Source organism: Anser brachyrhynchus (genome assembly GCF_964034855.1).
Source record: "Anser brachyrhynchus genome assembly, chromosome: 12".
In the NCBI taxonomy this organism is placed as follows: domain Eukaryota; kingdom Metazoa; phylum Chordata; class Aves; order Anseriformes; family Anatidae; genus Anser; species Anser brachyrhynchus.
The window spans coordinates 16,699,946-16,718,824 of NC_137707.1; the positions used below are offsets into that span (position 1 = coordinate 16,699,946).

The 18,879-nt window shown below is 35.9% G+C and overlaps 1 long non-coding RNA gene across 2 annotated transcripts in view; it reads left to right on the forward strand.

Annotated features, from left to right (window-relative positions):
- LOC308176298 overlaps nucleotides 1–18,879 on the forward strand; it is a 121,181-nt gene that overhangs the window by 50,801 nt on the left and 51,501 nt on the right. The window contains exon 3 of one of the 2 annotated variants that reach the window (XR_013938214.1): nucleotides 17,803–17,932. The exons of the other annotated variant lie outside the window; for it this stretch is intronic. This is a non-coding gene — a long non-coding RNA (uncharacterized lncRNA). The remainder of the gene's footprint in view (nucleotides 1–17,802; nucleotides 17,933–18,879) is intronic. 2 annotated transcript variants of the gene reach the window in all.

Sequence of the window (18,879 nt, forward strand, 5' to 3'; positions counted from 1 at the left end):
TCAATATAGTGGTCATGTAACAATTATGATGCTATTGTTGGTCAAACTCAGCTTTTGTGAACTGATGGCAAATTATTCCTCAGTGTATGGAGTTTGTAGGTACAACTCATCACTGCTGAGTTCATAGGTAGAGTTTTGGAACTCACAAAGTGATGATGAATCTTTGCTTGGTTTTAATCAAACCCACAACACTATTTTAATGTATTTTGCATTCCTTCAGGGATGAGAATAAAATAAAATTCAGATTTTAATATTGTACCTGCTGCGAAGTAGCTTTTAATGTAGCTCGAATAGCATTGCATGTGTAAACTGCAGGAGAGCTCATCAGCTTGGAGAGCTTATTTGGAACCTTGCCATGCTTAATGTATTGGACAGCTCAAAGCTCAAGATTTAGGACAGATGTTTGTCGAAGCTACTCTTAGAGATTAGAAATGATAGAGACTCTGCAGTCTCCACAGGCAATCACTTCTAGTCTTTACTAATAGAAGGGGTTTTGTTCACATTTAAACTGAAGCTTTCTCATTGTAATTTAAACCCATTACTAGTCCTGCTCATGGTGGGCATGGAGAACAGATTATTTTCTTCTTTGTAGCAGTAGGGGGTTATAAATGTGTCCCTTTCTGTACAGAAACTTCAGGTGAGAGTTGGGGAACCCTGTGGTCCTATTCTTGTATATTGCCCATGTAAAGCTACAGGGAAGTATCTTTATGCTGTTCTCATCAATATGTAAACTACGATTCTCTTCTCGGCATGAAGACACTCATGAGACAGTGGAGAAAATTAATGTGTATTATCACTGCTAGCATTTTAACAGGGGGCTCCCCATAGTTATTTCTTAGTCTGACAAGCCTTCTAGGAATGGGAAGACTGGAGAATGGAGATGAAGTGTTTTTTTCTAATCTTCCCAGTTAAGTAATTTGTCAGCAGTGAGTAACATGGCAAAAAATCATAACTTTGAGCCAGATATATTAGAATACCTTTGAGACTTGGTTTAAAACCAGCTGAAGTAGAAAATTATTTTCACAAAGTATACGTTGGATGGTACGATAGCATAGACTTGTAGCCACTTTGTATAGTATGCAGAAGGATGAAGCTGTAAACCTTTATAAAGGAAGCCATTTGTTTCCAAAGCAGCAAATCAGAAGCTTTTAACGAGATGTCAAGGTGTTCTTGAAGTTCTCTAGCAGCCACTCAGTCATCCTGCAGTGGTTGATGAGCTAGAGAGTCTCAGGACACTGCTATTTTACATTTATACAAAAATAGAGAAGGCGTCTATTTTTTGTATGGATTCTTTGGAGAGTGTAGTTTCCACATCACAGGCAGATTCTCTGCTGTGTGTTACTTACAAAAAAAACACACCGGAGCAACTGCTAGGAAAGCCAGCAGTAGAGCTGGGATCAGAAATGAGTCAAGTAGTGAGTAGCAATCCAGAGACAGCAACTATTAAGCAAGAAGTGGGATGTGAGAGTTACGAATGGGGAAAAGGTCTGGTGCATTACTACAGAACAACCTGTGAGTTTTTGGATGTTTTAATCCTGATTGTGCAGGATGTGACCTAAATGATATTAACTCTTGTAGACCTATGTCATGTGGGGCAATGGCTCTACATGAACTTCCTATTGCTAAACTGCCTTTGCTGAAGTTAGGGGAATAAGGTTTATTGAAAAAGCACACAGAACAGGAAGGGGGGTCCACCTCTGTGCAGATGTGGATTCTTCCCCAAAGGAAGATATCCTTGCAGAGAATATAACCAAATCTAAATCTTAACCAAATTCTGAATTTCATAGTCCTTGCATGATTTTTGAGTTGCTTTTAAATATTGCTTTCCCTATGATACCCTTTTCTTGCATAATTCACGTTCTCAGCTTGCAATTTCATCAACTACAGGATAAGACATGAACAGGGTCCAGAGATCACAAGATACAAACACCAAGCTGCATTTGAAGGAACAAATTTTCCTGTTTACGCATTCAGTTAGTGTGTATACTGCTACTGTCATGTAACACATCTGTGGACTAGAAGGGTATGATTTGTAAGTCCCTCCACTGTAAGTGTAAACACTAATTTTAGTTAAAATTCTCAGTGGATTCTATTTAAACGAGAGCCAAAGTCTAATAAAGGTGAACAGGTTTGGATTGACTGGTTAATTCCACATGGATCCTCAAGTATCTAGAGTCTGACTGCTTAATGGAAAAGTAAGTAAGCCACAGTACCTGACTCTATTGTAGTATCTTCAGCATTAAAAAAAAAATATATCACAAAACCAAAGTTAAGTTAGTATAACTGAAAATAAGTCAATGAAGTATTGAAGTTAAAGTGAAGTTCATGTTGTGTTGATTTAAAAAAAATGAATTGATCAAACCAGCGGGATAACAAGTTGGAGGATAGTCTGAGAATGAATGTGCCTTTGCAGATGCATGTACTTAAAAGTTCCACCCCAAAATTATAAAGGAAATAGTTAAGTGATATAGGTTATTTGCTTACTGTTTTTAATAAAAAAAAAAAAAATCATGTCAGGACAATGAGCTGTTTTGGAAAGAACATTTAAATCCTCATCCTCAGATCTAGGCTTCTGAACAGTGATTCATCATCTCTTCTCAGCATTCTACTTCCAACTTGAAATGTAACAAAGTCTGGGTACCAGAACTGTATATTATAACTTCAAATATTTTTTCTTGATTTTGAGTTTAAAATGTGTGGGAATGTGGGACATCATTTTTCAGATGCTTTTTTTATACAATTTTTTTTTTATCATGTGCACAGTTACACTTGCTCACCTGCTAAAATACCTAAGTACATTGAGGCCCCTTGCAGCACTGCTTCTGTCCAACATGAGAAATTAATTGGATGATTTGTGTTATCTTTTTTGCTTTAAACAAAACAAACTCTTCTGTGCATTTAGACTTCTGTCCTAATTTTTGTTAGTCTGTTTTAGTGCTAGATTGGTGTTTTATTTGGCTTCAAAACAGAGGCTTTGAAGACTATCACAGACAAAGAAAGATTTAAAAACTGGTTTCTGTTGCATGCTGTTAGAAATACTGTGTCTTAGCAGTTTTCTCTTACTTCTCATTTCTTTTTGCCCCTGTATTTTTTTTTTTTCAAAATTGTCAGTCTTCATCCAAACTTTCTAGTTTTTGATATCTTTGAAAACTCAATTTGTATTTGATGAAAAAGTATTTCAATTTAAGGTATTTATATAAGTTATGGTTGTCCTTTATCCTGTGCGCAGAAGAAAGGGGTTAGAGATTGCGTGGCTGCTGGTACAAACCAGGCCATGTGCTTGATTGACAGGGGCTTTCAGTGGCTGCCCCCAGGTAAAATTACTAAAACCAAGTGTTAGCTGGTGACTGTTATTGCTGCTTATTTTAATATTTTGATTAGTTATTAATGTGAAAAGTAATATTTAAATGGGAAAAAAAAGCTTTTCAAATTCCTGGTTATGTATGTTTGTCAGTTTGCTTTTGTGATATGTATGTTTACGCTTGATCAGTATAACATGTATGTGAGTGACTTATGATGCCCCTAACTATTCATTACTTTGCTTTTAAGTAGATGATTTGTAAACAACGTGCTAGTTTAGTTTGTTGTAACTTAGCAACCTCAAATAAGCTTTGAAATGTTTGCTCATAGAACTTAATGCACGCATGACATGTGCATGAAAAAATTAGAGGGAGATTTTAGCCATCAGTTTTGTAAGTAAATAGCTTCTTTTCCCATAAGCCAAACTGATTTTCTTGCAAGTACAGTTGGAAGTGTCTTCTAACGTCTCACTGATGTTAGTTTCAAATGATAGCAGACCATCGTGCTCAATTATTTGAATTAACACCTGTAATTCCAACAAAAGCCAAATGTCATCTATCTCTAATTCTAGTGTGCAGGGTCCTTATCAGGGAGGTTTCACATTTTTTACACTTTGGTACCTTCAGGTCCTGTGTTTGACAGAGCAAGTATGTATTTTCAGAGGGGTTCTGTAGAGTGTTCTGAGTGTGACTGCACAGAAGAAAGATTTTTAATATGTACAGTGACTTGTGGTGTGTTGAGGTGCTACCATTTTTTACGTGTCATTAGGCTTGGAAGTACTTGAGAACCTTTATTTTGCACTTGGTCAGCCTTTTAATATTGAATTCTGAACTTTGCATGTGTAGTAATTACTTTCAAATAATTCTTCCGTTTGCAGTTTCGAAGGCTGTTATACTAGGGGTTTGCTGTCTGGTGGCTGCTTTGCTAGTTAGTGTTGGTAGAGTCTATGGAGTTCACCTGGTTGAGCTGGTAGAAAAACATTGATTGTCCTGTTCCTGCTACTATGGCCCATGCATAAAAATAAGGAAAAGTTTGAAGAGGTGTGGGATGTTGTTAAACTACCTGTTATGGGTAGAAAAAGCAAAATTACTGCTATACAGAGCTGGGGCCTAGGGAAGGGTTATTTCAAAAGAAAAAAAAAGGCTTATTTTGTTAGGTATACAAATTTGTAGTAAAAACTGTCACTTCAAATTGTGAAAGAAAAAAACAATTAGTATACAGTTCTGTACATCTCTAGAGAAAATTGGAAGCTACTTTCATGCTTAAAGTTTATTTGGCTGTATTTTTTTTCAAGATTAATGCGTAAGGGTTTGTCATGCTGATGAATGACGAGGAATTAGGAGATCATTTGTAGATGTACTTGGCTATATTAATAAACAAAAAATAAAAAATAAAAAATAAAAAGTAAAAGTAAATAAAAATAAAAAGTAAAGTAAAAAATATTTTGTCTGAAAAATAATGAATCCCCCTAAACTAAAAAAAGTTTGCTGTGCTGAGATGCTTAGTGTTTTGTAGCCCATAAGAATTGTGTAGCTGCAATAATGAATAGCAAGTGATAAGTGCTTAAATGGTACCATAAATCACCTTTTACAAGTCTGCCAATATGTTTTACAAAACGGATTTCTATGGACAAATGGCAAAATACGTAAAACAAAAGCATAGAGAATGTTAGTAATAGAACAATGTTTTTACAGCAGTATGTGGAGTAATTTAAATTTGAGAATGCTATAAAATGAAGTTCTGGTAACAGCAGCTCTGTTGTAATACTGCCTTTTTAGTTTTTATTTTCTAACTGGTCAAAATACACCCTCTTTAAGACTTATTGGGGTGCAAATGGGTATCTGCCTTGGAAAACTAAACTTTCTGTTTGTGACTCACTATTTGTAAATACGTAGAGTTAGATTTATAAAATGCAGGTTACTGTTGGAGCAGAGGCTTAGTTTTGAAGCACCATTGGAAGCACAGGACCTTTTTTAATTTTACTCTCAAGCTCAACAGATGGCAAGTAACTTTTTAACCAGGAGGTAGTTAGGACTCCCATGCTCTGCTCCCAGTCATTGCTGTGTCATATTATCTTTGACATATCAACTTATTTTTGTCGTTTGGCTTCCTCATAAACCACCAGAAAAGGTAATGCCTAACATACAGGCTTCTGGAGACCATTATCTTTAATGTTTTTCTCAGGAGAGCTATTTAAACACATTGAAATATGCAATAATGAAATCCTAACATCAGACCTTCAGAAGGTGTGCTCTGACCAAGTAACTGTTAATATTTGATGACCAGGACTTCACCTGGTGTGTTGTGTCCTTGTGACTACTGAACTCACTAGAGGTGTGTAACTCTTTCTTGGATTTCCTCTTAAGCATTTCATTTATCTGACTTCAACATAAATGGTGTGTGATCATCATCAATCTTGATGTTATCAGAGAATGTTTTTGACAACAGGGCTTCAACTTCAAATAAATAATCCTGCTTTAATTCTTTTTAAATTTTTCCTCTGTCTTCATAAATTGACACTGGGAAGGAAAAGTTCAAAAAGTGGTAGCAACCAACTTCATACTTAGATGTTGTTGTTGTGATTTTTTTTATAAAAATAAAATCAAGTAAGTCTTTTCATATTGAGTGAAAGGAAGGTTGCACACTTAAAGAATGTTTAACTTAAATGAAATAGAAATCTGCAGACACTTCTGTCTTCATATCAATCTTTAATTGAAGCCTGGTATGCATGTGGAAGCTTGCTGTTGATCAGTTACGCAGAATAACATGAACAACAGAATTGTTAGAGAATAAGCTTTGCTAGAGCTAAACACTGTCTGGGTCTGAGGATTTGGTCTAGCCTGCTTTTGAGTTGACTGTCACTTCAGAACCAAAACTAAGCTCGCTGTTTGGTCCTAGAATTTTGATTTTTGAATAGCATTAGTATAGAATTAACTTCATAAAACATCAGGTGCTTTTCTGAAATGTGGTTAAGTGTATCTCTAAATCCTGATACATCTGGTGATGAGGACAAAAAACAAATAAACAAACAAAAAAACACAAACAACTGTGCCATCAGGACAGTTGGTTCTGTAGTAGGCATTAACAACCCCCCTGACTGATAGAGACAAGAAACCATGTGCTTCGTTCAGAGTTATTCTCTTTATTGTGCACAATAGTTTTAAAGTTCATATGGTGAGAATCACTTAACCATGTACAAAACTACTTGAAAGTGTTTTTAATTACATCTGTTTCTGAACTTTAATTGCCTATTCATCCCAGTTTAACTTCAGAAGAGCCCTTGCAAGTAAACATTTTTTTTAAATGTTACTTCTGAAAGCTGATGTATGTAATGTATGTGAAAGTAATGTAATGCCTATACCAGATCAAAGGACATGTTTATACAGTGATACATAATCCATGTTCTATGTAGTCATTTCCTCTATAGCTGTAATGAATGCCACGGGCAGGAAATAGTGAAGAATTACTGCTGCTCTTGTTTGGCTCCTAAAGTTCTTCCCCTCTAATTGATTAAAAGATACCAAAGATGCTTTGGAAGCAATCATTTAATTTTCTTCAGTATACAAGGTTTCTGAACTGTACAGACTGTAGGGGCCTTGTGTGGGAGAGCCATGAAAGTGGCCCCACCTTCTAGGAAAGGATGTGGCTTCCAGGACGGGGGGCAGTTGGCACAAGGGGAGCCCTGTGGTGCTGAGCTCATGGAGGCTGGGCCTGCAACCTGTCTGCCTGGCTCACTTGGCAGTTTTAGCTCTGACAGATGCTGTGACACACTCTGAAGACCTTCTAGAATGGGAAGGGTGTTTAGGGGTTTCTAGGAGATACATGTGTGCTAACAGCAACAGCGAAGGCCCATCAACGGTCTACAGATTTGAATGCATGTCCACTGGAGTGAGCCAACATTCTCGATAGAGCAGTGGTGATACCAACTCCTCGTGTTGTGTCCCCCCTTCTGTCCCTGTCAGTTGGAGTTGGCCCTTGGTCTTGGACCTCACAGCCAGTCAGGCTGTCAGAAGCTGGGGACCATCATGGGCACGTTGCAGGTTGTTAGAGTCCTACAGCTCCGCTGGTCAATAGTGAAGAAAAGTGAAGAATAGATCATTAGATTTAATACTGCTGGGAACATCCAAAATTGCTATGCAACAGAACAGTGAAACTGGCTTTTTCTACAAATGAAAGCATTAAGTAATATGAAAAACATTAAGTAATATGGTAAAAATCTTAATGCAAACAAGTTTAATACACATTTTAAAAAATCTAGTACTCCAAATATTAGAAATCCTTAATAGTCATCCGAAGTTTGTTTATATTTAATTCTATAAACATAGTATGTATCTTACAGTTAATGGTGTTCTCATCTGGGAACTTATTTTCAAGTTTGGTGGAACTACTTGAGTACTGGTAGTTGTTTACTCTGGTTTTGGTTTTGCTTTTTTTCCTGTGTATGCGTGGTTCTTAGAACTCATGTTTTGAGCTGTCATTATTTCATATCCTGCTTTTTTCCATAGCAGAGAGAATTTGTCAAAGCCTTTTTACATGCTGGCCATATACACTTTAGCCTGAACTTAAAGAGGCTGTGCTGAGTATAAAGAGGTGCACAGATTCCATGATTATCCCTTACTTCTCTTCAGAGTTCACTTTGTGCGGATTCGAATGTGGAAGAATGGACAAGGACTCAGAGGCCCTTAATACATAGCTAATGAATTCAGGAATATGTGAGGTGTCTGCATTGCCTGGTAACTGAAGTCTGTGACCCAAAAATGCACAAAACGGTGCAGATGTTTGGTATAGATCATAGGCACATGCAGTAATAAATTGTTAAGAAATGTCTTGTTTATCCCTTTCCTAGATGAATAATTGTATTTAAGTCAACAAGTTTACTTAGATGACAGTCAGTCAATTGCTCTGTAGTTACAAATAGAGCAAAGGTTGTTCTGAGAAATGGTCTAGGTTCCAGAGATTCAGAAATGGATGAGAAATTGAGGATCCAATCCATTTTAATATGCATCTGCTACTGTTTATATCTGGTGCGATCCAGACTTGCCCTAAGGTTTTGCAAGTGTTTTGATGATGTTGATTATAGCTAGAGCAATTTTAGTGAATAATTTTACTAATTTCCAAACATGTTTGAATCAAAACAGCTCTTGAATTTGGTCATATCACAAACAGAACTGTTCTTAATGGGTAAGGATAATAATTAATACCTCTTGCTATCGTGATAAATCTGGCAAATAGATTCGTATTTGTAGGTTGCTTGTTTGTGCAATTTGCGGAAGAATACTTTTTCCATTTACAGAAACTACTTCTAGCCTCCCTATACAAAAAAGCCCCTATCTTACCGCTTATTACTTGGCATATGAATGTGCTCACTACAAAATACGCCATAAACTTTGCCTGTGGCTTATTTAAATGTGAAAGAACACATGTGGATAGCTGGGAAACACATTTTTGCAAGCTATTATCTTTCTCTTCCCAATTCAGTAATCCTAAATACAAGTATGCTTGCCTGCCCCTAGGTAGCATTGATATGTAATTGCCTTTGACAGTTAGTTGTATTTAGCATTGTAATGAAAAACAAATCTCTGAATTCTGTATATTAATTATAATATTCTTAAAATCATTTTTCAAGATCAATATAAAGAAATCTAGCTACAGTGTCTTTGCATGCATATAATTGTCTACATCAGAATCCTTGAGGAATCACAATAACAGTGATTCATTCATAATTCACAATTTCCATTATCTTTCTACATTTAGTATGTGCTAAAATTTATAGCTTCATTTACATTGTGTTCTATGAATAATAGAAGAAATACAGTGAAGACCATGGGAAATGATCTTGTTGCTGCAGATGCACTCTTAAGCAAATCTGCATTACAATACAGCATATTGCCTCCTGCACTACACTTTCTACAGAGCCTGCAGCTGCAATGGGGACACTTCAGATGGTCTTCATTAAATGTAAACTCTTTCATTTTCAGCTTCAAAGCAGCACGATGATGAAACCTTGAATAAATTGCTGTAGGTAAATGATATAGTTGCAGGCTTTAGTATAACTAGAGTATAATATCTTAATTTGAGCACGCTCATAGACATCAAGTAGAAAAGAGTACTTAAATAAGCAGCTACAGTTTATAAGAATGCTCTCCTTACTTTCTTAACCAGTTAGTACTCAGAATTTAGAAAAGCATGTTTAGGAACCAAGACAAATCTTTTCAGTGGTAAATTCAGCTACTGTAGTAACATTGGCTTGGAGCATAACTTGTCATCCAGAGAAATAGTGCTAACTGCAGTGATAGAAATATTTAGAGAAGTTTGGCAGTGACATAATGGAATCCTTTTCTTTTTGCTTTTGTAACACATCACGTTTAAATATTTTTTTGATATTCTGGTAAACTGTTTCCAGCATTCAGCAACTTTGCATTTTAGTACATGTGTGTTGTAATTGGTTGAAATTGCCTTACTTGAGACTTGTTGGACCCGACAGTATGCTTGTGATGAATTGTCTAAGACATTACATAGTTTGATATGTTAAGGTAAGCTAGTTAGCTCAATAGAAAGTTAGAATTTAATTTTGTCTTTAGTTGTTAAAAGCTCAGCCTGTTTCCACTGAGATCACACAAATAACTGCGTGATCTTTTGAAGCAATAAAGTCTTTTGCTTCTTACACAAGCTGCCACAATAATGCATCTTTATACGTAAGTTTTTATTTTTAGGTAGTGAAGAGATCAGCACGCTCTTTTTGGGGTGATAAAGATGCCTAATCTGTTCAAAATAAAACAAAACCAGCTAGTTAGCAAAAAATGAAAGCAATCTTTTGTTGTTGTTGTTGTTGGGGACAAGTCTAGGAAAGGTGTATGGTACCTGTTTCGAATAAATTGCAGCCTGTAATTCAGTTGACTTAATTTTTATCCCTCTTTTTTGTGCCAGTACTCAGCTAGGCATACTTTAATGAGAAACGCTTTGAGAAGAGTATATAATTTCCTATAAGTAACTGCCACATAGTCATTCAAACATAAAAATTATGACAGTTAAAAAGAGTGGGGTATGTTTCAGTTTTGGAGAACACAATGTTTTCTACGCTAAACTGCATAGCATGGCTTAGTTTTCTGAAAAAATATCCAGCGCAGTACTCAAATATCTAAGATAATGTCAGTACACTTGTTTCCTATCTAAGCTGATCTTTCCTGTGCTATGTAAAACCCACTTTCTCTTGTTTAGAAGTCTGACGTAAGGATTCACAAAGCTGTTTCTTAGGCACTTCAATATTTCTCTTAATTGCTTCTTCTCTGAAAGTGTTGATACTCAAATTACACTCTTATCTCCGAAATATTATTGCTCAGTTCTGCTGAGTTTTGTTCCTAGAACACAAGCCTTTATCTAGCTTTGCAGACATGTCAGATGAATCCATGCTGCATCTTTAACATGGCTTTAGCCAGACTGCTTTAATTGTTTTTGATAATTCTTTCAATGAAGTTCTTCAAGACAAATGGGACCTAATGTGCTATCGGACTTGTTGGCTAAAATCCATGCTCTGCATAGGTCAATAGGAGCTTTTCTACTGATGCCAGTGAAGCTTGGATATTGACCATTTATTTCAAAATAAAGGAATAGCAGATTCAATCCCAGAGCAGTTTTTCCTTTGGCCTTTTGGAGATGACTGTTACTGTTCAGTTTTAACCAGTAGTTAGAAATATATGTGGGACTATAAGTTTTATTGTATCTTTTTAATTACGATTCTACCTGATCAACGTAATTCCCTTTCTGTTGGCCAGACAGGATACAACTCTTGACAAGGCAGAGCCTCTTTTCTGAAGCTTTGTAGGAAGAATGTGACTGGATGTGCAAATATGAACGGCGTGTATGATCAGACAGATTGGCTTGAGTCATCCTGGAAGGACTTGCCAAGCAGCAAAAAGAAATTGCAGTTCCACCTCATGATTCTTGCTTCCTTTTTGCTGTCTGCAGCTGGCCTCAAGGTGAATTGCTCAGACAAATCAGACTTAGGTGTCAATAATATGCTCACAAAACCTTTGTCTGTCTTTATCATGTATGGGTCACAGGACGTGACCACACAGCTTTTGGGGAAGTGCCACTTCAAGTTCACTATCTTTTCACACCACACCACTGCAAAACTTGTTAACTCATTGATGACAGCAAGCCCTTCTGCAAAGTGTCTCCCCACACTGTGCATGTTCTCCTAATAGCAATATGAGCCTACAAAATAACTTCTTCCTGTGGCCATAGAATAGGACTTTAACATGTGGCTGAAGCAGGATGCTTAGGTGATAAAATAATTGCTATTCTAAGCAAATTCAGTGGCTGTTTGGCTCATTGATCAGACTACTCTCCAACTTTCACTTTGTTTTCTTTCCCTCTCCCTCCATTCATTGTAAATGTCATCACATTCAGATGCACGTATTTTACAGATATACGGAATAGTTTTCTTTAAAATATCTTCTTAGCTTTGCAGTGAGTTGTTATGAACAATCCTCTCCATCATCATGTATAAAAGTTGACAATACCAACTTCAGATAAATCATTAAAAGTCACACAGAGTAGAACTGTGTATTATCATTCTTTCCTTCTTTACAGTAATAACCAGCAAAAAAACATGCTCTGTGTTTCTTAGAATGTTTCCATAAACCTACACCTGTCTACCTAGCTGAGGTGTAACAGTCACTGTGTTTTGAATGTGTAGTTGCTGAATGGCAAGAAGTTTCCCAAGGTGTACTGGAAAATACTGGAAACACTTCTCTGATGTAGCAGTAAACTTGGCTATACACTTAGAAATGTGTTTGTAATGCTAAATGAATTGCATGCCAAGCAGGGAAGCATATGTATGTAGTACATGGGGTAAAACTATTATTTGATAGAGATTCCATTGTGAAATCTCAAATAGTCTCATAAAACCTGTACTTTTTGGGAACAAAATTATTCTATTATTAATGATTGGATTTGAAATACGGTTGATCATTCTATTTTTATGGCTAGATGTTTGAAAAATTACTCTCCCGGCTAGATTTTGTTCTGCTTCGTCAGAGATTAGTTTCCATGTTTTATAACTGAAAATTAAACTAGGATCCTTACATTCATTTTCCGTCACTACCTGATGTCTTGCATAAGTCAGTTTTTCAATTGTATGGTGAATGAGAAAAAAGGATGATGGTTTTCTGTCACTGTCACTTTCTATTAAAAAAAAATAATTACACGGTTAATGAAGATATAGCTTTATTATTGTTGTGAACTTGCTTTCTATGTAATAATACTAACAGGTTAGCTGAATTGCTTGTCAGAGCAGTGTTAAATAACCTGTTGCAATACTAGTTTAGGGTGTAATCTAGCTATTAATAACAATTAAAAAATGCTTGTGATGTGCCCAATTCTGACCTCTAATTATATACTGTTCTGTTAGTCCTACCTGTTTGAACTATGAAGAGCTTAGGTTTGCCCTTAGATCGACATCTGTGATTTTCTTTGACTTAGAGAAAAATTACGAGTCCAAATGTAAGTTCTAGTAATGTTTATTTTCCTTAAAAGTTGCTGAGACCACTTAAACGTTGCTAGAGTATTATAAATTTAAATCGGTATCTGAAAGGTGAAACTCCTAATTGCTTTTGTTTTAATGTTTTTCTTACTGTACTTAGAGTAGTATGTACCCTTTAATTTTTAACTGTGGCTTCAGTCAACATCTTTTGCTGTTCAATGTTTGGCCCTAGTATATTATTTCAGTTGTATTTGCAGGACTCCAGTAGTAGGGTCTAGTTCAAGCCAGTCTCTGTTCAGTTAGCTTGGCTCCTCATGCTTTGGAAAGCAATGTGAAAGTGTTAAAACCATGTTGATCTGTGATCGTCTGTGTGGTTTCCAAAATGAATTTGCTAATATATGAGCACATAACCCAATCTTAAAAATACAAAGTTTGCTGGGGTGGGAGTGACTATAGAAACTATAGCCACTGTAACCTGTGGCTTTTCTATTAATAATAACAAAGTTATGTTTGGTGCTGTCAGCCCTACTCGTTATGAAGGTTAGAGATTTTATTTTAAAAAATAAAAGCTAAAGAAGCTTGTAATCAGAACCACAAGAAAAAATGTGGTAATGCAGTACAGGAGGAATGATGTAGGTAACAAGTCTGAGGAAGAAAGGAGAAAGCTGTAAGAATGGGAACAGAAAAAGTCTTAGAAAGACTGAGGACGTAGATGACAAATCGAGTGCTGATTAGAACTGGAAGGCAGATTTGAGTAAACAGCAGAATGGGAACCAGGAAAGATGAGATGAGAGAAAAATACCATACTGGGACTGCAAGATAAGTAAGAATTTTGAGGTGGATAGTAGTAGAAAAACGGTTTAAGTATTTTAAAAATAAGTAGAATCACTGCTATCCTACGAAGCTACGTTGTGATGTCTCTGCTACTGCTGTTTTTTTGGTTGTCAAGCTACAGGCAGAATTCCAGCCCTGCTGATGTCCCTGGTGAGTGTTGGTGTGACTCTATAACATGGACTATGACAATCCTGTATTCTTTTTGTGAGATGTATGCCTCATTCAGCATGTGTCTCCTCTGATGAATCAGGGCTGTGTAGTTAGAAAGGCTCTTTTCTGTGAAATTGTACCTGAAAAAATATAATACATGAATTGGGTGGCAACAAATAGTATTCGCATGTCAAATACCAGATCCTTGCCTCATGGGAATAGTATGAGAAGTCAATACTAATCCGTGTTTGGTAAAATGTAGGAGAGAATACTGATGAATGCTAAAGAAAAATTATGTGGAAAAACTAACTGCCTCAAGAATACTGCAATAAATAAAGTGGGAGTCATTTTGGTTCAATGACAAAGAAACCAAGTACTGAAGAGCTGCTCATTAAGCAAACTGCCATTCTCTGCACTGAATAAGGCAGGATATTCATTAACTTGGATGTTTCCTAATTTAAAGGCTTGAGTTTGTAAGCTATCTTTTTTTTTTTTTTAATTTTTATGTATATTGTTTACAATTCAGCTATTCTAAATGTTAGGATATTCTTCTTCAAGTTCCTTATTTGTTTTGAAAGAAATGCTATTACTAAAGGAGAAAGTAACTTTGTTTAAATTATATGTATATAGATAGTTACTTGAAAAACTTAGTGGAAGACTAATCTTCCGTAAGTACAAAGCTCTATTTTTCTTCATCATGAAATAGTTAAAATTCCCAAACCCCATTAAATCCATTTTTTTTTGTGGTTTTGTCTGTGTGTTGGTGTTATTATTTTTTTTTAATCTGAATATCTCTTTAGTGATTTACTGCCATTACAGGTCACAAGAGCATAACTTACGTAGCACATCAGTGTTGTTATTTGCATGATACTGCTCAGTTATGAAATAAGTTTAAAGGAAGCATGGGAGACTCATGACTTCTGATAATTAAGATCTTAACTTGTTTTTACTTTTTAAAAAGCAAGTTGGTTTTTTTTTTTTTTTTTTTTTTTTAGGACCAGTAGATGTAAAGAGCATTTGAGTTGCCTATTTCTAGCATTTCCTTTTTCTATACATGGCTGAGTAGCTTTGCAGGGATCATATGGCTAGGACTGGAACAGCAAATTTGAGGTACAATCTTGAAATTGGATGTACAATTTTGCAAATAACGGTTAAGTGTTTGATCATAATAAAATGCTTTTTCTTCATTGTTATGAAAACTCAAGTATATTTAAGAGTAAGGATCTTTAAGCAGAGTACAGTCAATCCAAAGAAGATTTGTCTAGATTGATAGGTTGTGCAGGTAGAGATCTGTGGTTAAATCATGTTTTCACTATTGCCAGTGTATGCTGAGACAAATTAAATCAAGGGCTTAGTCAAACTCAGTGCTTTTCTAGAAAACCCAAGCAATGCTCAAGACATTATTCAGGTCATTGCTCAGGCAGTGAGCAGGCCCAAGCAATGAGAGGTGTGGCTCTATTCTTTTTGACAACGTGTGTTTCTTTCAGCAATGCCTTCTGAACTATGGCAAGTGATTTGGAAATCTGGGCTGAATTCAGTTGAAAAATCAGACCAACAAAAACAAATGAGAAGCTGCATGTAATTCCGTGGTGTTGGTAGTACTTTTTTGCTCTGTTTAAGGCTCTGGTTACCTATTTATCTTTGACAGAAAGGTATTGTAATCCAGCTATTTTGGCTGCAATTCCGTTATCCCCACAAATGTGTAGATGTTCCATCTACTTAGATGGGTGTCTTTAAAGCAAATTTTCCTCTCTGTTGGTAATGATATTGTCATAAGGTGCCTTGCTCTTTTCTTCAAATTGGCTGTAAATTTGTGCCATAGTGTAGTGCTAGAAGGCAGTATACTAAAAGTGTTAGAGCATGTCACTTTTTTTTTTTTGCTAATACCTTTCATCTTACACCTCTCATATCTGGAGTATTTCCAGCTCTGCAATTAAGTTCTGTAATTATTGGCAGCAATTTGAAATGAATAACAGTAATTCTTAATGTCCTGCTCTAAAAACTGATGTGTGCTGCTGAATTGCTGCTATACCAATCTAGAAATGGCTCAATTTCCCTGATGTGCAGAATGGCATCTTATCTGCACCTTCTGAGGTTCTGACTGTATTTTGAATTTGATGTACAAAATATTAAGATGTCAAAACATATGAAAGATAAATTTCATGTTGTCTTCTGTGATCTGATACTGTATTGTTATTTCAGCTAAATCATGAGTATGATAAAACTACAGAATTTTTACTCTACAAGTCTATCAGTCTGCCCCCTTTCCCCCCCCCTCCCCCCCCCCCCCCCCCATTTACTCAAATATTTGATTACTTTACTAAGGAATATTTACTGTCATTTATAATTTTGATCAACTTAATCCTTTTGGCCAGCCATTTTATATATATATAAAAATATAAAAGCTGAGTGTAAGGTTGAGGAAATTATTTGAACAAAATTAGATATAATTTTAACTAATTCAGATTACTGGTGTATTCTAGAACTTGAGTAGATATTAAGGAAGTCAACTCTTTTCTCTGAGCAATATACAGCCCTTTTGCTCTTAGAATGAGGTTGTAACTCCCCTCTGAACTCTTCTGCTTCAGTTCTTCAGATCTATTTTCTCCAAGTGCAGTTAGTTGCTTTATGGTTTGAAGAAATGTATTGGTTTATTTACCTGTTAGAACTATAATAATATTGCCTTTGGAGTCCACCTTGGTAATAAATCTGACTACTCTTTTCCCCAGAATAAAATAATTAAAGTAAAAGTTGCATGTGCCAGAAAGTCTGTACTACAAACAGAATAGAATTGTTGGCTATAATTCTAAACATTTGACTTGGCAGAGCGTTCTATATCATGAGAACAAGAAGGATTTCATTATAAGGTTGTATTTCACAAGCAACTTTAAACGCAATTTCAAAAACCTTTTTTCCCCCCAAATAAAGTTGCACTTAGTCGTACTGGTAAGACTTACAGTATAATTAAATTATTATATAGCTCTAATTTTAAGAGGTGAGCTACCTATGTGAAGTGTCTGGAATTTAGTACATACATATGAATGAAGTATGGCAAAACTACAGGTTTGGGAAAACTACATCTATTGCCACTACCTAGTCAGATACTGCATTTTGTGTCACAACAATTGCAGTTGAGATGTTCTGAGTGAAGTTACTGTATTGCAGCTTCATATTTTTATTGTTACTGGATCTTAAAGCAAGCATACCCCATACCCCCAATACAACAAAATAGTAGTGTGCCCTTATGCTCTATTTCTGATCATTATACTCCTTTTCCATCAGTGATCTGATGCATAGGCCTGGTGTTGTACCTCTCTGATGATGGATGGGTGGAGAGTCTACAAAAGATGTTTATAGAAGGACCATCTTTTAATCTTTTGCACGCTTAAATGCTTTTATACTGTTTTCCGTTGGCGTTACTACTGGACGTGAATTATGTTACTGAAAATAGTTTCCTCTTCAGAGAATATTGTGGAAACCATTAGATCCTTATCAATCTTGATAGGATATTCCCTCTGTGTCCCTTTGGATGCTATATTTAGTTGGTACTGAGCTCAAGTTGTAGTTGTTGTTTTCCCTCAGCATAACTTAGTAGTTTAATTCTGTGTTGATGAACCAGGATCACCTCTGGCAGATGCTCCCTTTATTCCATGACTTACCCTTTATTCTGTCAACTGTTTGAGCTATAGTTTATTTTTAGGTAATAAAACATGAACTAATATATTCATGAAGATATAGATTATGAAAAACCGATTCAAATAATTGTATTTCTTGTAATATATTAAAAATGGTTGGGTTGAAATCTCATCTTCATGAGAGATGGAAAAGGCATGCTCATGTTTCCAAGCTTGTAAATTACACAGGAATGGAGCCTGTCCTTTGACTTTTTTCTTTCTTGAAAGACTAAAAAAGATGCACGGAATAGCTAGTGCAATGTGTTAAACTATTCAGTTTTTTATTAGGAATAACATTGTTTGGGAAGCTTACCCCTATTCGACTCTTAATGAACTCGTATTTGTGTCATGGGTTTCCAGTGCTCTTGCGAGCGCCTCAAGTCTTAATGGAGGTTGTGTCACAATCATGGAGCCGTAGGAGGAGCTGAAGCTATTCCAGTACTCATCATACTCTGTAAATTCTGTGCTGCTTCTTCCGAAGAGAATGAGTGTAAGTTAAATTTACATCTTTCTCCAATAATCTGGCATCACTGGGAGCAAAAAGTCTGGTTTTCATAAGCTATCCACAGGTTATGCAGGTGTCTGTATTGGAATAAAATGTCACATCATGATCATACAGGCATAAAATTAATTTCGTATTAAAGCATGGCTTGGAGGACAGAGGCAAAAACAAATTCTGTAGTGACACAATTGCAGGCTTTCAAAGAACTCTGCATCTACCCTTCCCTTAGCATTCTCTGTTGTTCCTGATGGAGAAAGAAAAAAGCTATTGAATACTACAGTATAGTCTTTGTCCAGACCTATATTTGAAATAGTAATAATAATAAAAAAAATCCATAAAGAAATAGCATTTCAATGTACAAACAGTTCCTGAGTTAAAGTAATTCATTTATTAGATGGAAAACAATAAACTGACTTAATATGAACTGTGACTTGAATTTCAATAGAGCTCATCCTCATGGGATGTTTTTTATAAGTCGTGCATACAGTAGTGCTAAGTATGCATTTAAAGTCTCAGTCTTTTGGGACTGCATTTTTTCTCACATTCTTCCAATTGGCATCATGCATGCAGAACAACGTTGCTTGAAACTCTGGGAAAGTAACATGCCAAATGTGTTCTGTGTGCTTTGCACATATTCAGTCTAACTTAAACACTTACATTGATACAGAGGAAGACAACCAGAGCACAAAGCTGCTTCTCCAGGCAGTCCTAAGTGACTTTATGAAGGCCACGATAATGGATTACACTTGTGTTCGGTATTTCTGTTCCAGGCTCTAACTCATCTTCAAATCTCTTATCTTTTAATCCTTGTTTAATATGCTTTTTCCAATCTGCTTCCATGGGGTGTTATTCAGAACATCTTTCCAGTTCAGGTCACACACAAAATTGTTTCCAGAGCTCCTGTATTTTTTTCTGCTGATTTGTTTTTCAGTACC